This window comes from Cavia porcellus, unplaced genomic scaffold, assembly GCF_034190915.1.
Source record: "Cavia porcellus strain 051 isolate PalLab524CR breed Dunkin Hartley unplaced genomic scaffold, mCavPor4.1 scaffold_5, whole genome shotgun sequence".
Taxonomy (NCBI): domain Eukaryota; kingdom Metazoa; phylum Chordata; class Mammalia; order Rodentia; family Caviidae; genus Cavia; species Cavia porcellus.
Genome location: NW_026947488.1, coordinates 75,562,020 through 75,586,281, shown reverse-complemented (window position 1 = coordinate 75,586,281; position 24,262 = coordinate 75,562,020). Strand labels below are relative to the sequence as shown.

The window sequence follows — 24,262 nt, the reverse complement described above, 5'->3', positions numbered from 1 at the left end:
TGGCCAACCTCTTCCCTCAACGAGCACTGAAGAGAACTACAATGGAGGTGGAGTATACCCACATCCTGCCACCAAAGCAGTGCTGTTTATGTAAACTAAAATGGAATTTTTCTTAACGTCTAATGAAATGATGTGATCAAAATATACATGTGCAAATTGTTTTACAACTTAATTTTGATCTTAAAATGCTATCACTGGTTAGCCTTGAAGCTGTAATGGGTTCCCAAACTTTATTTGGATAGGACCCTAACTCTGTGTATCAAGATTTCTCCATTAATAATATATAATCTTACATCTGCAGAGGAATGATGCTATCCCCAAAACACATTTACATATTCCATCATGTCTGATTGTTACAAGAAATGTGAAAAGAAAATAAGGCTAGTTTACAAAAGCAAGTTTCCCAAAATCTCATAACTAATATACGTAGAAATTGGGCTCAAATCTAGAGATCAGTAATAGGTACTGTCTGACACTTTATGTCACTTTCCTGAAATTTATTTTGCAGGGGAAATATAGTGTCATGTTCTAACATGATAAGTTAAATCTGAATTTATTTAAGTGACAAAAAATAAAATTAAATAGTTTATTTTAGTCCTAACCTACAAAGCAAACATTTTACTAGATTGCCTAAGTATGAAATTTATTATATACTCCAAAGAGAATGTTGAAAAACTTGTAAATTGTAAAGAGAGAGAAAGAAGAGAGAGAGAGAGAGAGAGAGAGAGAGAGAGAGAGAGAGAGAGAGAGAGAGAAAACCTAAATCAATTGAAGGGCTCTTTCCTAGAGAAGAGTGCTGAGAAGACAATGTGATGAAAATGGACCTCAGTATTACTAAGGAGTCTAAAACTTAAACTCAGATATGAATTTTTCAGCAATTAAAAGTAAGCTATGTCATCTTGCATTCTTCTTACAGGTTGGACTGGTCTATATGTTCTGAGTGGTCAGAATCTTACCAGGTTGGTACAGCAGCACATGAGTTTATCGGTATGTATAAGCTTTTGAGTATAGATGTTCAATAAATACTTATGATAACAAACTGAATTTAGTGCTATAAATAGGATTAGTTACACTGATCAGGAACCTATGTCAAGCTATGCGTTAAGTACTATGTTTCACAGCTAAGAGGCAGAAATTCAGTGAGACAAGTTTAATGGTTTTGTGTTTTTAAAGAACTTTAACATAGGTAAGTTATCATTGTCTAATATCAAGTTCAAAGTTCATGCCTGTAATACCAGCTACTGGGGAGACAGAGGAGGGAAGATCCAGAGTTTGAGGTTAACCTGGATGGTTTAGCAAGACTATCAATCAATCAATCAATCAATCAATAAAATAAAAGGAAGTTCAAAGTTGAATTTGCAGTGCGCTTTCAGCAAGGTAAGAATTTTGTGACTTTGTGATATTATTTTAATTACTAATCTTACCCCTATTTCATCTTATTTTTTTCCCAATACCTACTACTTCCTTTTTCAAAATGTGTATTCTATATGTATGTGTGTGTGTGTGTATTTAAAATGACCACAGATTATTTTACAGTTAGGTAAGGGTATAATTTAGCACATACGAAAACAAGATGTTACTTGGAAATTAGGGAAATATTAGCTTACCTCCAACCTTAGAACCTCAGAGAATCCCTGTGATTTCTACTCTTGTGGGCCATGTTAGTTCAAGTCTATTTTACTTGTTCTTTCCACAAATACTTAGCAACCACCTACTAAGTCGCAGGCATTATTATATACAAGGCAACACAATGTGAAAACCACAGGCAAGTTCCTGTTCTGGTGGGACTTACATTCTAGTGTGTGGGAGGCAGGCAAACGAATAAAGAAAAGTTAAAGAAATAAACGTATGAAGACATTTTCAAATAATGATAGTGTGATGAAAAGAGTGAAACACGGTCACATGAGACCCTCAGATGGAGTGAATTCCCTGGGAGTCAGCGGAGTCCTCTCTGAAAGGAAATGACCACCTTCTGGGCTGCTGTCTGCGGGAGGGGTTCCAGGCAAACAAACACCAAGGGCCAAAGCTTTGAGGCCAGGGGAAGCTGGACACCTTTGTGGAGACAAAGGGAGGTGTCAGTGGTTGGGGTGGTTGCACTCAGCAAAGCAGGGCTGGTGTTGGGGGACAGGCAGCCTGCAGGACTTAGATCACATTACGCAAAGAAGGAAGAGATAGGAACCATTTCCAAGTGGGAGTCTAAAGGCATCTGATTTTTTATTTTAAATGACCACCATCTCTGCTGTATGGAAGACAGAACTAGACACAGTGAACCCATCAGGAGGTTCTGGCAGTTGCCTAGGGGCAAAGTAGCTCCTGGAACCACAAGATGACAAAAGCGTGGCTAGACGTAGATTCAGGTGGGCTCAGTTTTAGATCTCCTGATAGAGCCGAGACTCCTCACGTGCAATCCCTCCCCTATTTCCTCTGCTGACTTCTGTAAGACATTCAGTTGAACCAAGATTGCAATCCTTGGAGTTTTACTCAAGATTAACAGAGCATGAGAGGGGCTTACTGTGGAAACATGTGGGTAGCTTTAGTACGGCCTTCACTGTCTCACTGTGTCCCCATGAAGGATCTGTGGTATCTAATTGTGACCCTCTCCTTTACAGATCATCAGCCACATATAGTTCTGTCTCCACTGCCAGCATTTAAGATCACATGGGAACACACTCACGTTTCATATTACAATTGCTTACATGAATTGCCTTGTGACTAAGTGATATGCTGTTATGCTTTGTAGGTATTTAATTAGACATTTAATTTTATTTTATGCTTTAGCTTTCTGTGGTGCAAATCCATTTGTTTCCAGGCCTGACACATTTTGCAGACTTTGTGAATTCCCATGCCTGTCTGTGGAGCCTGACTCAAACAGCCGTGACCGGGCCTCTCTGTGTGGCCAGCCTCACTGGTGTTCTGGTGAATAAAATCATCTCCATGTCACTGCACACAGGATGAACTGCAGCGTCAGCAGGTTTCCATGACACCACTCAGCTGTGAAATTCACATCTCTCCCTCACGCCAACCAGACCCTGACGGAGCAGACAGGGCTTCCTGTGTTCCTGCCTTCCTCTCATTTTCAGGTCTTCTCCACTCCCACACTCCCCCTCCACACTGCAGATGGGGGCTGGAAGGGTCACCCCAGGGGCTGAGGGAGCTGGAATTCCAGGCCCTGGGGTTTCCACGACTGACTCAGGGCAAAGGCATTGCCTTTACTCAGAAACCCTCTAGTGTCTGGACCAGGGGGGAGGTGAGACATGGGCCAGGCCAGAGAGAGAGAGAGAGAGAGAGAGAGAGAGAGAGAGAGCACAGTGTGAGAAAGGAATCCCGGGGGAGGAGTAGAGGCAGACCTGGGAACAGAGAGAAGAAACAAGGGTCATTGGAGCATAGCTGAAGACCAAGGCAGGAAACAGCTGGGAAGATTCCAGAAAGGCAACTGCAATCACCTCTGCTCTAGCAGTGCGGCAATTCTGTGTTTCAACACACACAGGCCACGGGGCCCTGCCTTTCTGATTTAGCCCCTGTCTTTGTCCTCCCACTCTCCTCTGTCCGGCCAGCACTTCTAAGAGATTACAAGCGGCCTTGCACACATGGAGAATCTGAAAGTGTTCTGCATGTTGATTCTGAAGCCAGACTGCTCCTGGTCAGATCCCAGGCTTAAAGCTTAATTGCCTGTTCCCTTCTGCACATTTCTCCTTAGTCTGTGCCTTGGTTTACTCAGCTATCAAGTGGGATGGAAGTAGTTTCTATTTTCACTGAATTGTTGTAAAGTTTTGTGTGAAGCTGTGAGCATATCATAAACCCTCCACAAATACTTGGCTGTTATTTTTTTAATCATCAAAAATAGAATTACAGTTTGATTTTTTGATCATTTTTTTCATGCTTATATCTTGTAACCTGAACTACTTTGAAGATAACAATATGCAGTGTATTAACCAGTGTTAATCTCCTATTCTTTTGTTTTTGTCTTGAATTTTTTTCTTGTACCAGGGATCAAACTCAGTACCTTGCACTTGCCAGACAGGTGCTTATTCTGCTGAGCTAAATCCCTAGCATTGTTTTGAATTTCTGTATTTTTTTTAAATTAAAAAAAATTAAAAAGTTTTTAATGTTTACATTTAGCAAATTATAACTTTTAATTCAAAAACAACCACTGGCATACAGCTGCAAGATTCCCAGGTAATTAAAGAAGTTAGGTTTTTCTTGTCTTTTTAAAATTAATTCATATGACCCTAGAAGTGGGATGGACCAATCATGGGATATGCATTTAGAATTGAGTGAAAAGCATTTGTGTCTAGAGTTATACTTATAAGCTCATTTAGAAGCAATGTTAAAAGTATAAATTTGGGGTCATCTGTGAATGTTTGTTTCCAAGCCAAATGTTTTTCCTGTTCTCTCCTTGACTCTTGCTCCCTCAAATGCCCAGCACCAATAAACCTAGGGAGTTAGACTTCATTTCCTGTCTGATTTACCAATTAGGAGTATAAAGCCTCATGACTGAATGATTTAAAGATTGGCATATACTATACATACACACGTAGGTCTACACAAGATGCAAACGTAAAGGGACAGATACTGTAAAATTAAAATGCACGTGTCCTGTAAAGAACTAAAGTCAGACTAGCCCTGGAGAAGATGAAGCCCTGCCGATGCTGACAAGAAGAGTGGGGGAGAGCACATAAAATTCCCCTACCTAATGATTTCATTTTAACTTCCCTTTGCCCAGTAGAAGCTGGTGGGTAAGGTGAAGGAAGAACCAATGGCTTCTCACCAAATGGCACTTCATGGCTGGAAACATGACTCTAAATTACAGCAAACCATCATGCAGCAACCTCAGGAATGGCACAACGTGAATACTGCCTCCAGGTTTCCCTGGAAACGGTAACGCCATGCATGCAGGGCTTGGTGGCTGCTACCCAGGGAATGTTGCTTACAGAACTTTATAAACAAGAGCTTTGCCAGCTCTCTGGGAAGCTGAGATGAAATACCTAGCTAGAGTACAGACTGGCTGACCTTTCAAAGGCCCTATGATCCTTGAGAGTCTGTGGTTTTGATGTAGCATTGAGGATTGTTTAGTTTCCTCTTTAGAAGGGTCAGCAAGTACATGAAACAAGCCTTGGTTCTGCACTAATTCTCCCAGGCATTCTTAAAACATTTGGAAAATGAATAAATATGTGGCTAGTCAATAAGTAATAGTAATCCAAACATGAAGAAAAATTTAAAACTTTCTGCTTTGAAAATCTAAGCATTCAAATGTACTATAAAGGCGTGTGGATATCATTCTATAAAAATTGGTGGCAGTGAATTGTTGCTGTACACACTGTAGGAACACAGCATTTTTCTCAGTATATGAGTTGGTGAGGAACATAGTTGGCCTATTACGTATTGATTATAATTTATTTTCTTTCTTATTCAAGTTAATAAAGTTAATTATTTCAAAGAAAATAATCATTGAATAAGGACAAAAACTTTATGTTAGTTAATATTTTTTAAAGTGTACTCTATAAGCTACCACAAAACTTAGATGCACAACATGCTTTTTTATTTTTCTACTGCTTCATGAGTTGATTGAGCTCAGCTGAATGGTTCTTCTGCTGGTCTGAAGTCACCAAAATGGCTGCCTGCCATTTCAGCTGGGCCAGCTAGGGTTTGGCCGTGCTTTTCTCTCTTCTTCATGTGGTCTCTCCAACAGGACAGCCTAACCGCTTTATGTAATAGGTCAGAGTTCCAAGAGAACAAACCCTAAGCACAAGCACATACTAGAATTGTACTTCCATACTATTTGCTAGGGTCCCAAAGCAAGTTACCCAGTCAGGTTCAGAACAGATAGACAAGAGGGTCACAGATGGGCTAAATACTGGGAGACATGTGCATTTGGAACCATCAGTATAGCAGTTGGCCACACAAGCTATAACAGTAGATCCAGTTATTTATAATCCTATAAAGAAGATATTACTTCAGTCTTCATCAATTTAGGCACAAAGATGTTAACTTGATGAAAGCTACATTGGTAATTGGCAGAGTTGGAATTGAATCCAAACCATCTAATTCCAGAGTGTGAGCTATAAACCTGAAGCCACAAGCATACGATAGGAAATTATTAACTTGAAGAAATGAATAATATCTCAGAATTATAGGTGTATTTGATTTGAGGGCCTACACATGCAATAACAATATAAGAATTTCATACTTTCTTTTTTATTTTTGTTTTGTTTTTGGTACCAGGGATTGAACTCATGACCTCGCATTTACCAGGCAGGTGCTTATGCCTAAGCTAAATCCCTGGCCCATACTTTCTGTTTTAGAGAGATCCTGTCTTCCTAAAAATGTAAATCACAGAAGCAAGAGTACTGACTGGATGAGTTCTTTTGGTCTGAGCTAGATTTCTACTTTCCTTTACTTGTTGTGACTTAATCTCAATTGTAAAATTGGAATAATAATATCTAACGTGCAGGATGTCAGTAAGAATTAAATGAGAACACAATTCTAAAGTACTTAGAGCTCTCTCAATGCCTATGTGTTAATAGTTATGTGTGAATACACTCTGAACATAGCTGGCCATGGTAGGACATGAGCAGGTCTTGAAGGAATTCCTTCTCTCCTCCATGAGCTCAGTAGGTCATTTTAGAGCACTGAGTTTACCATAGAACAGGCTCTGCATGACTGGGATTTACAGGCCAGATTGGGTGGGAGAACTACTAGCTTGCTACACCTAATCCTAAAAACACCAGAATAATAGATACCTTGGTTCGGAAGATTTGTGGCTGGTATCACCGCAGGACTAGTCAAACTAACCCTTCTTAATCTGATTAAGTTCTATTATCTGCAAAATTTTTTCATTTAGAGAAAAAAATCAAAACAGAAAAAAAAAGGGTAGAAGTAATGCAGAATTTTTTAAAAAAGTAAGAAATCACTAGTTAATAAATTACATATTGTTATCTTAGAAGTAGTATCTGCAACTTTAACCAATTCTAAGATTCATTCAGGGCATCCTCCAAATTCTGCTTGTATAATTCCTGATTACTTTCTACTACATAAATCTACGTTGACACTAGTGAAGATGCAGAAAGTGGGAGGAAAGAAAAAAAAATCAGTTTGTTGTGGCTAGCCTGCAAATCTTGGTTCCCATTGTCTGGCTACACCAGCAGCTGTCTGTGGGTTCTGAGGTAATTTACAGCTGGAAGAAACAGGGCTCTGCATTTCTTTCTTTGGAGACTGAACGAAGGCTCATTCCATGATATTATGGCTATAGTTCTATACAGGAGTTATGGCAGCCCTAAATTGCAGCCACAATATTGTGAGTAGAAGGATGAATCCCTCACTGCCACCTTTTATTTTTGAAGCAGTTGGGGAACAGGAAGGAGGCCACTAAAATAAAATGGTCAGGGGACTGTGCCCGTGTCAGAAAAGGCAGCTGGCAGCAGGCTTCACCAAAATGCTCTCAAAGGCTAAAATATTATTTACAAATCCCTTTTCCCCGGATGTAGAAAGAAAGAAGGGAAAGGCATGAGTGAGGAGAATGAGAGGAGGCAAACCCTTTCATGTCCATTCCACAGTGCCACCGGCAGGCAGCCTGTGCACCAATCTTCCTTTTAGATGGCTACTGTACTCCTCTAGACCCAGATTCTGCTTTCAAGACTTCAAATTCCCTTTCAGAAAAAATCTCAAAGTGAATGAGCTGGTTCAGTTTGTAGGCCACACATCAGTATGGAGCCTTTATTTCAAGCAAAAGCAGTGACAGAACAAAACACACAAGGTATAATTCTTGTAACACTTAGGTTATCAACAATTGCTTCACGAGAGTATGAGCATCTACAGCAGGTTTTAAATGTTCAAGCATAGCAATCATTTCTTGGCCATTGGGCTGAGATTTAGTGTAGTGACTATTAAAACATAGCTAAAATAGGTCAAATTTTAGGGAAAAATAATTAATGGAAGAATGTCAGCAGATAGCATGGCTTTTGAGAAGGGGCTAGAGCTATTTATCTACTAGTAGAGTAGCAATCATATGGCAGGACTGAGAGTCCGAAAGAATCTTGCAACTGAGTGGCCAGTTGAGCAATGGACAAAGCCAAACTTCTTGGTTGAAGTTTTGGGGTAGACTTTGCTTTTGGGAGAGTTTTGGCAGTCTAGGTTTAGTTTTGAACCATTTCCCTTGTACAGATGGTTCACAACTTACAGTGGTCTAACTTAGGATCATTTGTCTTTAAAGTGATGTAAAATCAATAGGCATTTAGTAGAAACAATACTTAAAAATGCCTCAACTTCTGTATCTTGACCCTTCCTAGGCTGGCCACATGTGGTAAGAGAGTCACTTGGGATATGGGAGCCCCAGATCCTGGCCAGCCGCGTGATTCCACAGTGACCACAGTATAGTGTGCTGGGTTGCTAAGCTGTGATGTTCAGCAGGTTAGGTGTGCATTTTCCAGTTAAGATACTTTCAGTTTCTGATAGGTTTATTGAGATGCAAGCCAATCGGAAATGGAGGAACATCTTTCTTCAGCTTTAGAATTGATTTCCTCTTTATGATTAAAAATAACATAAAGGAAAGAAGGCCACCATTTTCTTCCTTTCATTATAAAATGACAAGCAGTTTCAGTCCTAGGACCTGATAAGACCCTTTGGGGGCAGGGAGCAGCTCTGGGGGGCAGCACTGATGTGCACGAGGCCAGTTCTTGTGTCAGACCTTGCTTGGTATGCACTTCCAAGGCTTCCATCTCAGTTGTTGCTATTATTTCCCTTTTTTTTTTTTCTTTAAGAAATAGGGTGTTGCTAAATCACTCAGTAGGTTGCCCAGGCTGGTGTCAAGTTTGCAATCTTTCTGCCTCAGCCTCCCAAACTGCTGGAATCATAGACATGTGCCAGGGCACCCAGCTTCATGCTCAGTATTTTAAGGAAGAAAAGAAATAATTTGAATAGAGGGCTTTATAGTAAATATAGAGAAAGAAATTGGATGCTAAGGAACATTGAGAACCACCTGAGAACAATAATTCAATAAAAAGAAACAAATTGCTGGTTCATGCAAACACGTGAAACTGTCAGGCTAAGTGAAAGAAGCCACACAAAAGCTTACACACTGTGTGGTCTCATTTAAGGGTATTCTGGAAAAGGCAAAGCTGTCAAAGAAATCAGATCAGTAGCTGCAGGGTTGAGGAGTAAGGGGAAAGGAGAGAGCATTGACTATGAAAAGAACATAAGGGAATCTGAGGGATGACAGAGCTGTTCTGTGTCTTGACTGTGGTTATTGAGAGACTGTCAAAACCCACGGGACTGGCAATTAAAATGGGTGAATTTTACTGGATGTGAATTATACTTTCATACAGCACACACACACACATGGGTGTTCACATGTGTGCACACTACGGTTTTGCTTGCTGGATCAGGTGGATCAGGGACTGTGCGGGTATCTAAAAAGTGGCCTTGTGGATCTTGCCTGTGTGGCACATTAAGATTCTGTGGCAAGTTTTGTTTGGAAAAAAAATTCTGTTAAAAATATTTGGAAACCACAGGATAAGACAAGTGCCTGTGAGGCTCAGCTGAGCTTCACCAGAAGGACAACACCTGTCTTTGTAGTAGCTGGGGTGTTTTGCTCTTTTTCAGATATGCCTTACTAAGAAACAGAAATCAGAAAAGGAAAACAAACAAAAAAGACAGTGCGTATTTACTTTCCCTGAGTAATACCCAAATTGTTTTCTTTCCTTAGAATTTCATCTTAATAAGAAGTTTGGGTTCTTAAATGGACAAGCATGGGGTGGGAAGCCTTCTATCAGTCAATCTGCAAGGATTACACAGGGTGCTCAGAGACAACAGATATGAATCTGTGCTGCCGTGACTAACTCTGAACAGGGACATTTGGGGCTTTATTGGCACCTGAAGAGCAGTGGTAGGACAGCGATAAAAGGACTTTGGAAAGTTTTGCAAGCCTGGGAGGCTGGCTGAATAAATCATAGCCAAAGCCATGGTTTGGCTCAGAGAATCAGGCGCACTGCTGAATTCAGGGTTGTGAAACGCTTCCGTCTGGATGCCCTTCAGTGGAGCTAGCCCCACCCTTTACCGCCAGCCCCATGGCTTGTTATTGCCTTCCAGTCGAATATCTTGGGTTCCAGACTGAGCCCAAACTGTTTGGATCCGCTAGCAAATTTCTTTCTTTCCAGCTGCTCCATGGACTCTTACCCCACATGGTTCTACAAATTCCTACTCTGAATTTTGACCTCCATCCCTCTCAAGCCTTGCTGATAGGTCAGTAGAAGTCAGCGTCAAATGTCACATCCTGCCTGGTGGACCCTTTTTTATGGCTGTCTTCTCCCAGATGCCAGTGACAGTTCCCTCTACCTTCTCCTTCCCATATAAGGTGACAAGAGCTTCTCTCTGTTGCTGGCTCCTGGCTACTTTCCTGCCCTTTATTGGTTTTGTAATTCTAACCACACCTTTGTAAATAATCCTTTTGTTGCATTTTCCTCAGTTAAATGCTTATTATGGTTTCTGTTAGGATAGTGATTACAGCTCTTTAACCCAAAATCTGCTTTTGACTTCTCAGTATCCTTAAGACAAAATCCAAAAATCCCTTATACCTTTGCTCCTTGACTTGGTCTCCTACTCTGCTCTAGTTCATAAGGCTTTGTTTGTTCCAGCGTTTTCCCAGTTGGGGCCATGTGCACCTGCTGTTCCACCCTGTCTATTCCTCCCCAAATGCTATAGCTGCACTTTCTCATTCTGGTACCTAAGATTACATGTCGCCTCTTCACTGGGGACATTCCTGTCCACTTTAAGGAACCTTCCTTCCCTAAACACTTGCTATCTCATTTCTCTTTTTACTGCCCCCCTTATCCCTAAGATTTGGTTTTAGAAAAGAAAACATTTAGAAAGATGCAGGCAACAAGAGATAATGCAATGCCCAGAGCTAGGAACATCACAGTAAGCAGTGTTTGCCAGAACTCTAAATGGACTGCTGGTCAGGGAATGTGGCCTTTAGTTGCAAAACCATAGCAACCCAGCAATGAGGCAGGTTCACAGGTCACTCCTCTCCTCCTTCCTAACCTTCTGATATCCTGCTAGGACTTACTAGGAAGTCATAGGGCAAAAATAAAAATTGATGCAGTCCATCCAGATTTGTGTATTGGGATCTGGCACAGAGAGCAAGGTAGAGAAGAGCAGATAAGAATATCTGCCTTCACAAGGCCCAAGTTAGCTTTCAACAAGAACTGCCACATTTTAAAACCCCAGGAAGGGCCAGTCACCCAGATGCATGCAATATGTCAGTCCTGGTTGGCAATAGAATTTCAGAGAAGGAGGCAGGGAAAAAAATCCATGAATTCTCATGAGTCTGGCTCCAATTTTGGGGGACTGTTTGGGAAAACAACATTCACTCCCTCCCTAATACAGTGTAACCAGAATAGATGGGGATTCATTTTCTGATAGGGTCTCCAAGATCTCAGCCATGGATCTGTAAGATGAAGGAAGAGAATTCCTGTGGGCTGGTAGGCTTACCTGTTTTGTGCCAAGGACATTTCTGAAGTTGAAGAACAATGTCTATTTGTGTACAGAATGGAAACAAGAGCTTTGTTTTGCATTGTGTTTGGAGACAGAGAGGAACCAGGTAACAAGCTGGCAATACTTCAGTTTTTTGGTTTTGGGGTTTTTGGGGGGGGGGGGGAGAAGGGGGAGCGCAGAGCTCTCCAGGCTTTGTGGTGTAAGAACAAAATCATCCATCTATAGGATCAAAAGTTGAATGGGGAGGAAACTAAATAATTACATACTGCTGCCATCAAGTTTCAACAATGTATAAGAATTATTATGGTGATAGGTATGGGGCTGATATAGTTAAGTGGGATTATTAATCAGAAATTCCCTCTTGAGCACCTACTAGGGAAGGGAAGTGGTGAGAACTCACAGCCATATAAAAACAGAAGTTTTGACTTTAATAAGAGATGAGAGGAGTTGTAGACGCATGATTGAGAACTAGTTACAAGGCGACATGTTACATTACTAAAGGTGGGATGGGAGCCACTTGTCAAAAGGATTGGAACATTAAACTAGAGAATTCTATGATGCGCTGAAAATTGCTGCCATGACAATTTTCCCTACTTCTTCACTGAGCACAGATCGAAAGATTAGATGACCTGGGATGGCTGTGAAAACGGAGAAACCAGAGAAGACAAAATCAAACTGCTGGGCTGCACAACTCAGTCACCCTGCTGATGCCTGGTGGCTGGATTATGGCATTCTGTAAACACAGCAGAGTTAGAAACAGCTGTTAGCTCTGAGCTACTGTGTTTACTTGGTAAATTTAATTTCCCAGCACACCTTTCTATTTGATCCACCCTATCTGTTTGGGTGAAATAATGCCATGGCTTTCAGTTGCTTTGCATTCCCTTTGTTACAAAAGGAATATGAATCCCCAATTTATACTAATTTCTGATAGAAATTCTAGTTCCTCATTGGGAAAACTTCTAAATGCTTATTGACTGGTGACACACTGAGCCACCCCAAAAAAGAATAAAACCAGAAAGTATATGTCCTCTGGGGGCTTTTAAACTTCAAACCTGTAATGCAGAAACTTGTTCTTTTTTGTCATAAACCACCCTAAGGCACTGGCTGATAATAAAGTAGGAAATTAAGCTCTTATTTGAAGTTTGTATTTGGTAGGGGAATTGCTGTTTATTCAACATTCATTAAACCTCTACTATGGGCTGGGCTCTGTACTAGACATGAAAGAATCAAAGATGGATAAGACTCGGCCTTGGTGGCATGCAGACTGGCAGAGTGGGTGAGAAGTGACAGAGAAATGCTGTGCTAGTGAGAATCATGGGGGTTGATAAATTTAAGCAGCTGACCTAGAAGGAGCTGGCAATGGAGTGCCTTGCCTCTGCCACTCCAGGGCAGCCACTACTCAGCTCTGTGCCTAAGTGCTGATTTGTGAGGACTGCATTGATGAGCCTCCTGCTGCTTCTACTTGAATTTGACCAAAGGGAAGCTCTATCCAAAGGTGAGCCCAAAGGAAGAGCATAAAGCTGCGGTGTTCATTTTCTGAGAGTCTCCTTTCAGGACCATTGCTGGCTGGCTGAAGAATGTATTCCCTGCTTAAGGACTCGGTTCCTTCTAGGGTTGGGAGGCTGTGGTATCTTGGTGCACCACTCTTTCTCCTGGGTCCTACTGATCTTCTCCTCCCTAGCCTTTTCCAATTCTAGAGCGGCAGCAGCTATGAGAAACTGTACCATTGTTTTTGGTTCTCTTATACCCTATTCATATCTTTGTAAAAGTTCCTTTAATAATTCTCCGTAAATATCCAGTAATAATGTGATGTCTCTTTCTATTGGATTTTGATCCTAGATTGCCAGGGAAAAGTGACGCCTGAGCTAAGTGTGGAATAGTGAACAGTTCTCATGCATGGGAAAAAGTCAAGAGCTCAGTCAGAAGCAACAAACAGCCAATACAAGAATGTAGGGAAAGGAGATCGTAATGTGTTCCGTCCATGAAGGCTTGAACAATTAACCTGCTTTATCCTTTGCCCGTTCCACCTGGATACCACATCCTGTGCACTCTACTTCTGCCCCCACAGGTGACCCTTCATAACTCCAGGATGAAGTGAAACTATTAGATGGGCCCTGCCTGCTGGTCCCATCTGGCCAGGTTGTGCCTGTCGCTCCAGCACTGCCTCAGTGATCCAGTCTCTGTCATTTGTTCTCTAGGCTTCCTTTGCTGGTCCACAGACCTCAGAGCTCAGGGATCAGCTGCTCCCTTCAGAAAGACAGTATGCACAAATGGAAACTTTGTACATCATAACAATCTTGTACATCAAGAACATATGTTCCTGATGAATAGTGCAGAAGTAAAAAGTCTAATTCTCCATGAAGAATTTCCTCCTAGAACTACATTTCCTTACTCTTCTCATTTAAAATACAAATGGAAACCTTATTCATGTGGCATAGTGCCTAGGACCCATGAAAATATTTCTTTTAAAATCAGAAGACAAAGGAATATAATAATAATAAATCTGTAATAAATATTCCAACTTTATACTAATAAAGTTGCAAATTTTAAGACATTTTTATGGAGAAAAGAGTCTGTGACGGCAGAATTACCTATGACCCACAAAAGCCCAAATGTGCTCATGTGTTTTCATCATTTATTCCGTCAATGGATAATTTGATCTCCGGGGAATGGAACTGTGAGTTACTGTGTCTTTTCTGTATTTCTCTACTTTCTTTTGTTTTGACAATGAACATCTACAAGCTATGTCTCTAAACATCACTATCATTTACCAAACCATACTATAAAAATTATGTCAACTTATTAAAGAACTTCTTTTTGAAATTTTTTTCTTTTTGAAATTTTAATCAGTAATGTTTACAGTAATGATTGCATTCTTTGTGGGAATTTGGTACATGCATATAACATATCTCAATTCTTTTTTCTTTCCCTTTCCCTCTATCCATCTTTTAAAATGTTTTCCAGCATCGAATTCATTCATTCATTTTATAAGTCCCTACCAGATTAATTTTATTAATTCTCTTTTTTTTCTTTTTGGTATCGAGGATTGAACTTACAACCTTGCTCTTGCCAGGTAAGCACTTACACCACTGAGCTAAATCCCCAGCCCTTAGATTAATTTCATAAAGACAGATTAACAGCCAGACTAACAGGTGGGAAATCGATATAAAATGCATACGAAAATTTTACTAAATCAAGATATACTTTTAGATACTTTGGCCATTTGATTATAATTTTCTCTTTTTTAGAGAAATTCTTCCAAAATAATTAAAGGCTCAAGATATTTTTTATAAATTAGAAAACTGAAAATAAGCTAAATGTTTAATAATACAAGGTTGCACATTTTAGACTGTCCTTAAATGGTTAAGATTATTTAGATTATTGATATGAAATTAATTCATCACATATTATAAAGGAGTCTATATGGCATAATTCCCTTTTCATAAAATTAGGAATACTTCTTTTTAAGGCTAGGAGGGATATACATTAAAGTAGAAGCAATTTGGAGATGTTGGAAATACAAAAATTTTTATTCTCTGTAATTTCCTTTGTAGCTCCTTCTCTCCATATATATTCTCTTGTAAGTAGGAAACATTTTCCCTGAACAACAGTTCTCTGATTGAACTCCAATGTTACTTTGAAAGGAGGAGCAAAAAGAATACTCTTGCTGTAAATTTAATATCTCCAAGATTTATCCAGTCTTTTCTTCATCCACCTTCCTTCTTCTCTTTGCTTAACACGTTGTGACACTTCTTGAACTGAAACTCATGAAAGGGGGGTGTTGTTTCTTAAACCAAGTGATGACATCTCAAATGGCCTCATGGGATTATATTCAAGAGAGAAGCTGAAGGGAAAATCATTCCAGGCAGGGGAAGAGAATCAACAAAGGCCGGGATTTATATTATGCACACTGTGCTTGGAAACTGTGAGGACCTCTCAGAGGATGAGTGAAAAATGTATGAGAGCAGTTGCAAGAAGTATATAAAGTAGGTCATATTAGAGAACCTTGACTATCACACTGAGGGGTGCTCAGTTCACCCGGGAAGTGATGGGGCCATTGAGTCTTTCTTTGGTTAACAGGATAACTAGAGGTAATTGGAATTTCAGAAAGTCTCATCTGGGAGCTGAATGCAAAAAGATCAGTTTTACTACTTAATGAGTCTTCTCATTAAGACAGCAGCAGTGGGGGAGGAAATGGTGACCAAGAAAATATACCATTTACTATTTGGATTCAGGATGTCCTCCTACAGGTCTGTCCAACTCTGAGGAGACATGCCCTGCTCCCACCATCCGGTCACCAACACCACCCTCTGCTATCCCCAAAAGGAGTGACTTTGAAGCTGACCCCTGAGACACTGGCACTGTCTCACCGTGTGGCCGTCACCCATAGTCACAGGCACACGTGTCCAGACACATCTCAGGACATCCCAGTGAGCAGATATAATTGTTTTGCTCTCCTCCTACTCAATTAAAGATGAAAAAGACAGATCAAGAACATTTTCTTGATTTATTAGAAGTCTCATAGTCATTAAGCAGAAAAGCTAGAACCCAAGGCGGTTCCAGCACCCAAGATAAGGTCTTGGGTTGGGTTCTCATTATTCCTATTAGTAGTTAGTTCTCACAATAGCCCTTATCCTATTATCACCCCCATTCTATAAATGAGAAACTGAGGTTCACCAAGCACTGGAATGCATGTCTGTTTGATCCTAAAGCCCAGGGCTGCAGTTCACTGGTATATGACAACGATAAGAAAAGATTAAACACTGTCAAGGGCAATGGACCAAGCCAGTCCAAATCACTGAAGTAAATGAATCAAGGAAGTCTGTTTCACCCTTTTGGGTACAGGAAGATCGAGGCTATTTTACTCCTGTGCCCCCTGGCCCATTTATCTCCTCAAGACTTTTTTCCATGCACCATATCAAGGTCTGTGTTCAAATGCTCAGTGCTGCAGGGAACCAGAGAATGGCTTGGTTTTTTAAAACCATGACAGAGAGAAACTCAATGTTAGCGTACTAAAAGCAGAAATCTCAACTGTCAGAGTAAGATACTTACACTTTGTAAAATGACTGTTTCCCTAAAAGCCAAGCAGTCCTAATGAACCGTCTGTCTAATTATCAGAATGTTCTTTGGACAGACAGAACTTGGAAACTTTCAAACAAAATAAATACGTAAAGTAAATGGGCCCTTTGAAACTGCTTCTCTCCCCTTTAGAGACAAAAGGTCTGAATGTAGTGTTGTTTTGGCCATTTCATCAGCACCTTAAACATAGTTTCAATGCGGACAGATCAGTGTACACAGGAAAAACAAAACAAAAACACGAGATCTCAGGTGTTTTCACTTCTTGGTTATCTATGAATAGGATTTGTTGGGGCACAACTGTTATGGAAATTATGTATTTCTTTCACCTCTTTATATTTATCTGAAAGAAGGAAAAAAGATGACCACAGATTTATATGAAGCAAAACAAATCTGACTGACTTAATGAAAGGTATGTGAGTTTTTTGTATTTCCTAGACATTATCAACATTTGTCTTTGCCTTTCGTATCAACCCAATAAAAGGATCTTATAACCTCCAAGAAGACATAGTTCACTGTCTTACATCGTATGTCTGATTTGGCACTGAGATGCATATGGGCACATAGAAAGATGAAAAAACAGGCATTCATGACATTAGAGAACATAGAAAAATTATATGTGTCTAAAAGAACTGTTACTCTTTCTTACTTATGCATATTTCTCTCTCTAGATGGTTTGCCAAGTCCTTGTAAATTTGGGACCGTGCCCTGAGCATCTTAGAATGTGCTTTGGAGAAGGTATTCTGCAAAGAGGCTAGAAGTTGCAAGCAGAAAGAGCAAGTCAGGCAGAGAGAGCTGGGGGAAAGAGAAACCAAATACAGACAAACGTCTAAAACCTGAGAACAGACTGCTTCTGCAGTGGCCATGATAATGCTAACTTGGATCTGATTTTGCCGCCGAGGTCCAGGGGCTCAAGAATGAAGCCGAAAGTGGTGTCAGGTGACCGCACAGGAACAAAGCTGCAGCCAGATTGGCAGCTTCAGAACTGGCCAGGATGAAAGGAGAGAGGACTCAGAGTGAGTTATGTGTGCCACTCCCTGCCAAGACCCGAGGTGCTTTGGCAACAATTGGTGAAGGCTCAACAATGACAAAAAGTCACTGGCCCTTTCTTTGTGGGTGGCACCGATTTGTGCTACAGCCACTAAACCCTGGCAGACTTTGAGAGGGCAGAGAGGACACTTGCCTAGCACAGAGATTTCTATATTAAGATGGGTGTCTCAGGGGATATTTTAGAAATACTCTGTCACAACTAAATTATGAACACTTCTCTAGGATGTTGCTCTGCTGTTGACATTCTATATTGCGAAAGACATTTTTCTCTTCGTTTCCAACTGGATACATGGCAGTGGATGTGAAGTAGAAAGGCTATTAAGGCAAGAAGCTAAGGCTGTTGACCTTCATTTTGAGGAGTACCCATCTTTGTAGTAACAAAACGTAGTGTCTTATTTAATGGTTAGTGCTAAGGGCAGACCCAGACTTTCCATACTGAAAAGTCTCACGGTGCCAGTATTTTTGGAAATAGAGTTAGACATTGGAAGGTGCATTTGTTTGCTCCTTTGATGACACTGGAAAACCTCAGTTGCTCTCGAAAAGTGGAGTGAGTACTAAAGTCCCTGACCGTAGCTCCCACCCCTCCTACCTCTGGATCATCACTGCTTTTAGCTTAATCCTGAATTTCACCAAGATTCTCAGCCTCCCAAGAAAAATCCATTTCAGCATCCCACTCTCAAATGGACTTTGGCTGCTTTTCAATACTTCCCTCAATTTACACTTCAGGTAGCTATGGGAATTCTCCTTGACTCTTATTTTGAGCCTACCTTCTGCTCCCCATTTCGCATAGTTTCAACCTAAAATCAAAACCCTCTCCTAAGCTATTGTAAAAGCCTCTAGCCCTCCTTTCCATTCCTCCTCTTGCCTCAGAGGACTTTCTCAATGTAGATTTGAGAATTATTCCCTTTCTTTGTAGTCTCTGCATTATTCAAGCTGACTTCCTTTGTATGATACCTCTAGGTTTTTATGATCTGATCCCTGCTTATCCTTTTTAGAATGTTATTGCAGAGGTGAACAGTGCAGAGTTGGCCTCTGTAAAGGGCTTTTATGATTAAACTTACTGAACACTGCAGAACTCGGCAGCTGCCCCAGATGACTGTCGCATTCAGGGGCGATCTCCACCCTCTGAGTAATACCCATGGTTTGAGTCTGTCTAGAAATGAATTGCCTTAGCCTCTTCCCAACTACAGGCTTGGAAGGCAGTATGGGTTCACACCAGGCTAGCTTACACATGGCACTCCCAGGTAAATATCTTTAACTTGGGAGCAGGAAAAAGGTTTGTATTTTTTAGCTTACTGAAAGCTTGGAAGAACTAAAATAGAAACAGTCAATCTAATTACTAGCACTATTGAGAAATTGTTGAGTGGAGGATAAAGCTTTTAAACAAGTAAAAGAACTCCACATGCACGTAATTGAATCTACAACTACTGGAGAGCTAACTTGTGCTAAAAGATTTCTTGCACATTTTGTACTTAGTAACTGAGGCCTATGGGGAGATGTTTTCTCTTTGGACTTTGAGCTCCGTATTAATTGCTTATTAAAGACCAGTGGAGTTGATGGTGGGCTGATTCTGCTGAGGAAGAGACTCTCATTGGCTTTTAGAGTTAGTCAAGCAGAAAGGAGAAAATGCTGAAGGAGATGAGGTTTGGCTCTGGGCTGCAGCCTTCCCTCTGGGGGCTCTCTGACACCTTACCAAAGTGATATGAGTACAGAGTCAATATTGTGAAATCATTAGACCTGGGTTCAAATCCACTGAAGTATATGGCCTAAAGCAGGCATTGTCAAACTACTATCCTAGGCCAAATCTAGCCCACCACCTGATTTCATAGATCAGTTTTACTGGCTGACAGCCACCTTCACGCATTAAGATAAGGCTGTGCAGAATTGAACAGGCACAACAGATATCACAAGGCTCCCAAAGTATAAAATATTTTCTACTTGACCTGTTTCAAAAAAAGTGGTATACCCCTGGACTAAAGCAATAAAAGACTTAACCTCAGTTTCATTATGCACAGAATGTTGGAAATAACACTACTCCTAAAGGTTTTATTATAATGCAAACAGGCATTAAACAAAACAAAAATAAGGACATTTGGAAGACTCTAGGTTAAATAAGGATGTGTTCCTTTCCTGTAGGCTCTCACAGAGCCTTTAAGAAGGTAACTAGGTAATCTGGCATCGTTTTCCCTGATTAATTTAATCTCAGAACCCCACTGTTATGAAATAATGTGCAGGAGTTATTCTCATACATACATGCATGTATCTTGGGATACACAAAGACTTCCCAGGGATATAGATAGTTCAAAAGGAGTCAATTTTCAGATCTTGATTCCACATGCATTGTTTCCTAAAACAGATCCACCTGAAAATAAGCCTTCCTTTCCAATAGTCTGTCTTCCCCCCTTTATCAGATAAAGGTCAGCTTCTCATTCACTCCAGATTCTAGCTTCTGCTGTAGTTCAAGCACTCTAGATTGCTTGTTCCTTTAATAATAAATCACAAAGTCCTGAGGCCCTGGTCTTATGCAGAGTTTCCTTAAGCCTGAAGCTTGGTATTAATGGGCTGTTTGGAGCACGCTGAGACTCTGAATTCAGGATAGCTGAAGTGGTACAGAGTCGTGATGCATGTTCTTTAGCCTGCAACTGGAACGTTTCCTGAGACTACCAAATTTTTCAAGGTAGAAAACCCATGTGTAAAAAATTTACATTTTTCTTGCAGACTTGCTCTTTAATCAATGTTAGTTAAATTTTATTTTATGAGATTACATTATGCAATATTTATGCTGATTTTGATAGATCCCCACCTGATTCCATGTCAAATGTGTGATATGTTCAACTCCTATTGATTGAAAAACAGTCTTTAAACTTACGATGAAAACTTTTAAATATCAACTTTAAAATGTGTAAAATGATATGCAATTTCTCAAAATCCTATTAGGAGGTTGGTGAACAAAAGTGTTTGATGACAAGCCCTTTGTAGTTTTCAGCACTGGGAAACACTGAGTTAGACAGGTCTATGCAGAGTTCAGCAAGTGGCCCAGCACCGCAGTTACTTCATATCTGCTTTTTCTCTTCTCCTGCCCTCCCTCCTTCCCCTGCCAGTCTGATCAACGCATTCATGTTCTTTGTCTCCTCTCCAAAAAGTCAAGCTCTCCAAAAAGGGTTTAATGGATTGATTCCTACAAAGAGATGACTTAAACAAGCAAGCTTGCTCATCTGTCACTGAACTTGCATTTTAACACTGGAGAAAATACGAGAGAGTGAGAGCTATGGTAGTGTTTGGTTTTCTGTTCTCTGACATAGACCTATTTGAGCAGCTTTCCTCTTCAGGTGACTTTTTATTAAAATGAGTGTGTTCTTCTGGATCTGCAGACCAAGAGTGCTTCCAAAGACCAACCTGGGTCACAGCTTCACCCCTGAGAATGGAAGCTGAGACTGCAGTGTGGCTTCCTGGTCCCAGGAGAGAGCATGTTCCTTCAAGATCACAGGAGGGGAGGGGTGCTCTAACCAAGAACACTGTGCCTCCTCCCAGCACCACCCACAGCCAGCCTGCTGGTGGCATTTGGGGCTGTCTTTCTTTATCAGAAGTTAGGGAACAATCTGGAAGGACTAACTTTTTTGAGTGTTCTTCAGTCTCACAGTTTAGCAACATGTTTAGCTAACATAAGAAATTTGGACTCACCTCCCACCCTGTTTGAACAACTCACAGAACAAATCAAAAGGAGGGGATGATAGTCTCACTATTCCTTCTGAGCATATTCACTGCCCCCATTAGACTGGTAGTCAGTTTTTGATAGGGGCTGCTGCTTCCAAAAAGAAGTTTCTGGCCATGGGACTGCTCTCACGTGGCATCCCAAACCATTTTCCCTAGGGAAGGCAGGAGGAGTCATTTCCTTGAAGATCTGTTTCCCAAATGAAAGACCTTTGATTCCTAGCATGATATCTATAGGTTTTTACCTTTTTACTCTTTCCTCAAGACAGCACTAAAGATCATGTTAAAAAAATAAAATTAGAAAATCCCATTGAAATTGACTCAAATGATGATACTAAAAATGGTACTGAATATTTTGATGCAGTAGTATTTAGTGTGTCAAGTCAGGTGGGGTCCAGCATCTCAGATAATGCCACCAAAGCTCCACTTCTGCTTTGTCATAGTGTGTGGTCCACCCTTAGCCTCCATATCATGCAGGGCTGTACTCTGCATTCAGCTGACTGCAGCAAAGGTAGGTAGGTCTCAGAGAAAAGAAAAGGCGGCACTAGCACGTATCTTGCTTCTTCTTGTCCCAGACTGAGGGAATGTTTCTGTGAACTAATCACCGGGATTAAGTTGACCAAGCCTAATCCCTATTGTAAGGAAAGAGTAGACTTCACTCAAACCATAGGTAGACCTAGTTTTGTCTCCATCCAAGACCAAATCCTTGCTGAACAGGACAAATTGGTGATAAACATTATACTGTCTGAAGTTTTTACTTTTGCCTCATCATGATCTTCAAGACAGTATCTCTCCTTTGGGTTTCTTGATAGACACCTTGGCTTTCAGTTCAGCCTCTGTGCTCACAGCAAAAACTTCTTCTGCTCCTTAATGACCCCCACACAGCTGACTTTGTGTGAGCTATTTCTGCGAGCCCAGGATTGATTTGTCACCCCAGATGTGGTTACTCCATATACCAGCCACAGTATATGCCTGTCCACCTCTGGCCCTGATCAGTGGGTTTCTAGGCTGACACACCTGAGTGCTTCTCTATCTGAGCCTCCAGATTAACACTTCACTTTGGAACACATACCCTCTCCTCTCACCCTAGGACTCTGGTGACCAAAGTTTCCCAAACCACCTCCTGTCTTCTGACTCCACTGCTCCTCCAATCAACACATCCTGCCTTCCTTCAAAGCTTTTTCCTCCTGAAAGGTACAAATTACTCATGTTTTGCCTTCATCTTCCGTATTATCATCCCAAAGGTAGAAGGAAATTGGATAAAGAAAAACATTTTCACCTTCAACTTTACTTTTAATGTCTAAGTAGTACCCTTTTCTTATAATTAACATACATTAAAAATTCAGCTTTATATTTCTTTACTTGCAGCCCACTGTCCTGGGGTGCCCAAGCAGCCTATGAGATGTAAGATCAGTTCATGATCTATTCCCCACAGGACTTCTGTCCTGAACAAAAGGTGTTCTGGACTTTGCAGATGTTTAACAATTCATTTTACAGGGGCTGGGAATTTAGCTTAGCGGCATAAGCGCCTGCCTTGCAAGCACACAGTCGTGAGTTCAGTCCCCGGTACCAAAAAATCAATTCATTTTTCTTCCTTTTCATTGAGTTCTTGGATATCACTTTCACATACTAGTGTTCTGTAGGTGAGCATTAAGGTAGGCATCGTGTAAAGGGAATATTTGGATAAGCATATGCACAGTGGATATTATGTTTTCTGAGTTCAGTCATAACCTTGGGCTCTTGCCTAAGAACTTTAAGAGAGTCAGCACAATTCCCTTAGAAGACAGGCTAGCAGGAAGTGGAGAACAAAACACATTATAAGGCTGAAATGTTAGAATGGTTGGCGAGAAAGCACTGGCCTGAGTGACACAGGACTTGTGGAAGACTTGCTTGCTCATCTAGGGTGGTCACAAAGTGTGCTCTGACAGTATATTTGTTCTGTGATGACCCAGTGTCCATAGCTGTGGCCAGGAGTAGCACCACTTGGCTAGATCAGTGCCTACTCCTTATGGGACTATCAGGATGTGTTGGAAACACCCTTGAATCTGAAGTGAAAGACTGCTTGATCATTTTCAGGCATTCTACCTCCCCTCTTTGATAATGGCTAGGATGTAAGACTCAAGGCAATGAGTCTTTGGAAATACATCAAAATGGCTGTGAGTCACCAGGTAGTGTTTAACCATTTCCCAAATGCTTGTCCATCAGCACTGACCGTGTACGCTACATTCATAGACTGAGCTGAGCCAGGTAAATCCTTAGTATCAGAACAGAAAACAAAAGCTATAAGCACTATTTTGATTCTTCCTGAGACCCTAACTCAAGATCCTGTGTGAAGAAACATCAACTCTATCTCCTTTAGCTCAAAGCCTCCTGTAGAGCTTTACCTCAGCTTCTCTGGGCTCTCCTCATAGAACACTCTTTTCCTCTTGAGCCTTGGAAGATACAATAAGTGAATCAAACCCCAAACAAGTGAGGATGCCAACACTCACTTGAACACTGAAGGGCCAATGCAATTATAAGCATCTTTGTTTTTGCAACTGGCTCCATTATTAATGTGAAATTAAAACCTATTCCGAGCCCTTACAATCTGGTAAGTGTCCTGTAATTCTATTTACTGATATTGCCCTGAGATTGAGCACTTGGGAACAGATAAGATAAATAAATGATGTGGTAAATATTAGATCAGCTTACTCAAGTCAGACAAGCATGGGTCTGAATATGGCTTTGCTCCCCACTTGAGTCCCTTCAATTCTGTGAGCTGAACTTTTGCATCAGTAAAACAAGGATTAATTATACCCACCTCCTAGGTGTATTACAAAGATAAAACAAATTATGATTTGTTAAAGAACTAATTTAATATTTGAAAAGAGAATACTTCCTCAATAAGTAGTAGTTACTGCTAAAACGTTACATTAAAGTCACAGTACGACATAATCAG

General features: G+C 40.7%; 1 long non-coding RNA gene across 1 annotated transcript; it reads left to right on the top strand.

Moving 5' to 3' along the window:
- The first annotated feature begins 12,820 nt into the window (after positions 1-12,820).
- On the top strand, positions 12,821-22,282 carry LOC106029136 (uncharacterized). Its single transcript, XR_001202805.2, has 3 exons — positions 12,821-12,982; positions 13,327-14,164; positions 17,235-22,282. It is a non-coding gene; the product is annotated as an uncharacterized LOC106029136 (long non-coding RNA).
- The last annotated feature ends 1,980 nt before the right edge of the window (positions 22,283-24,262 follow it).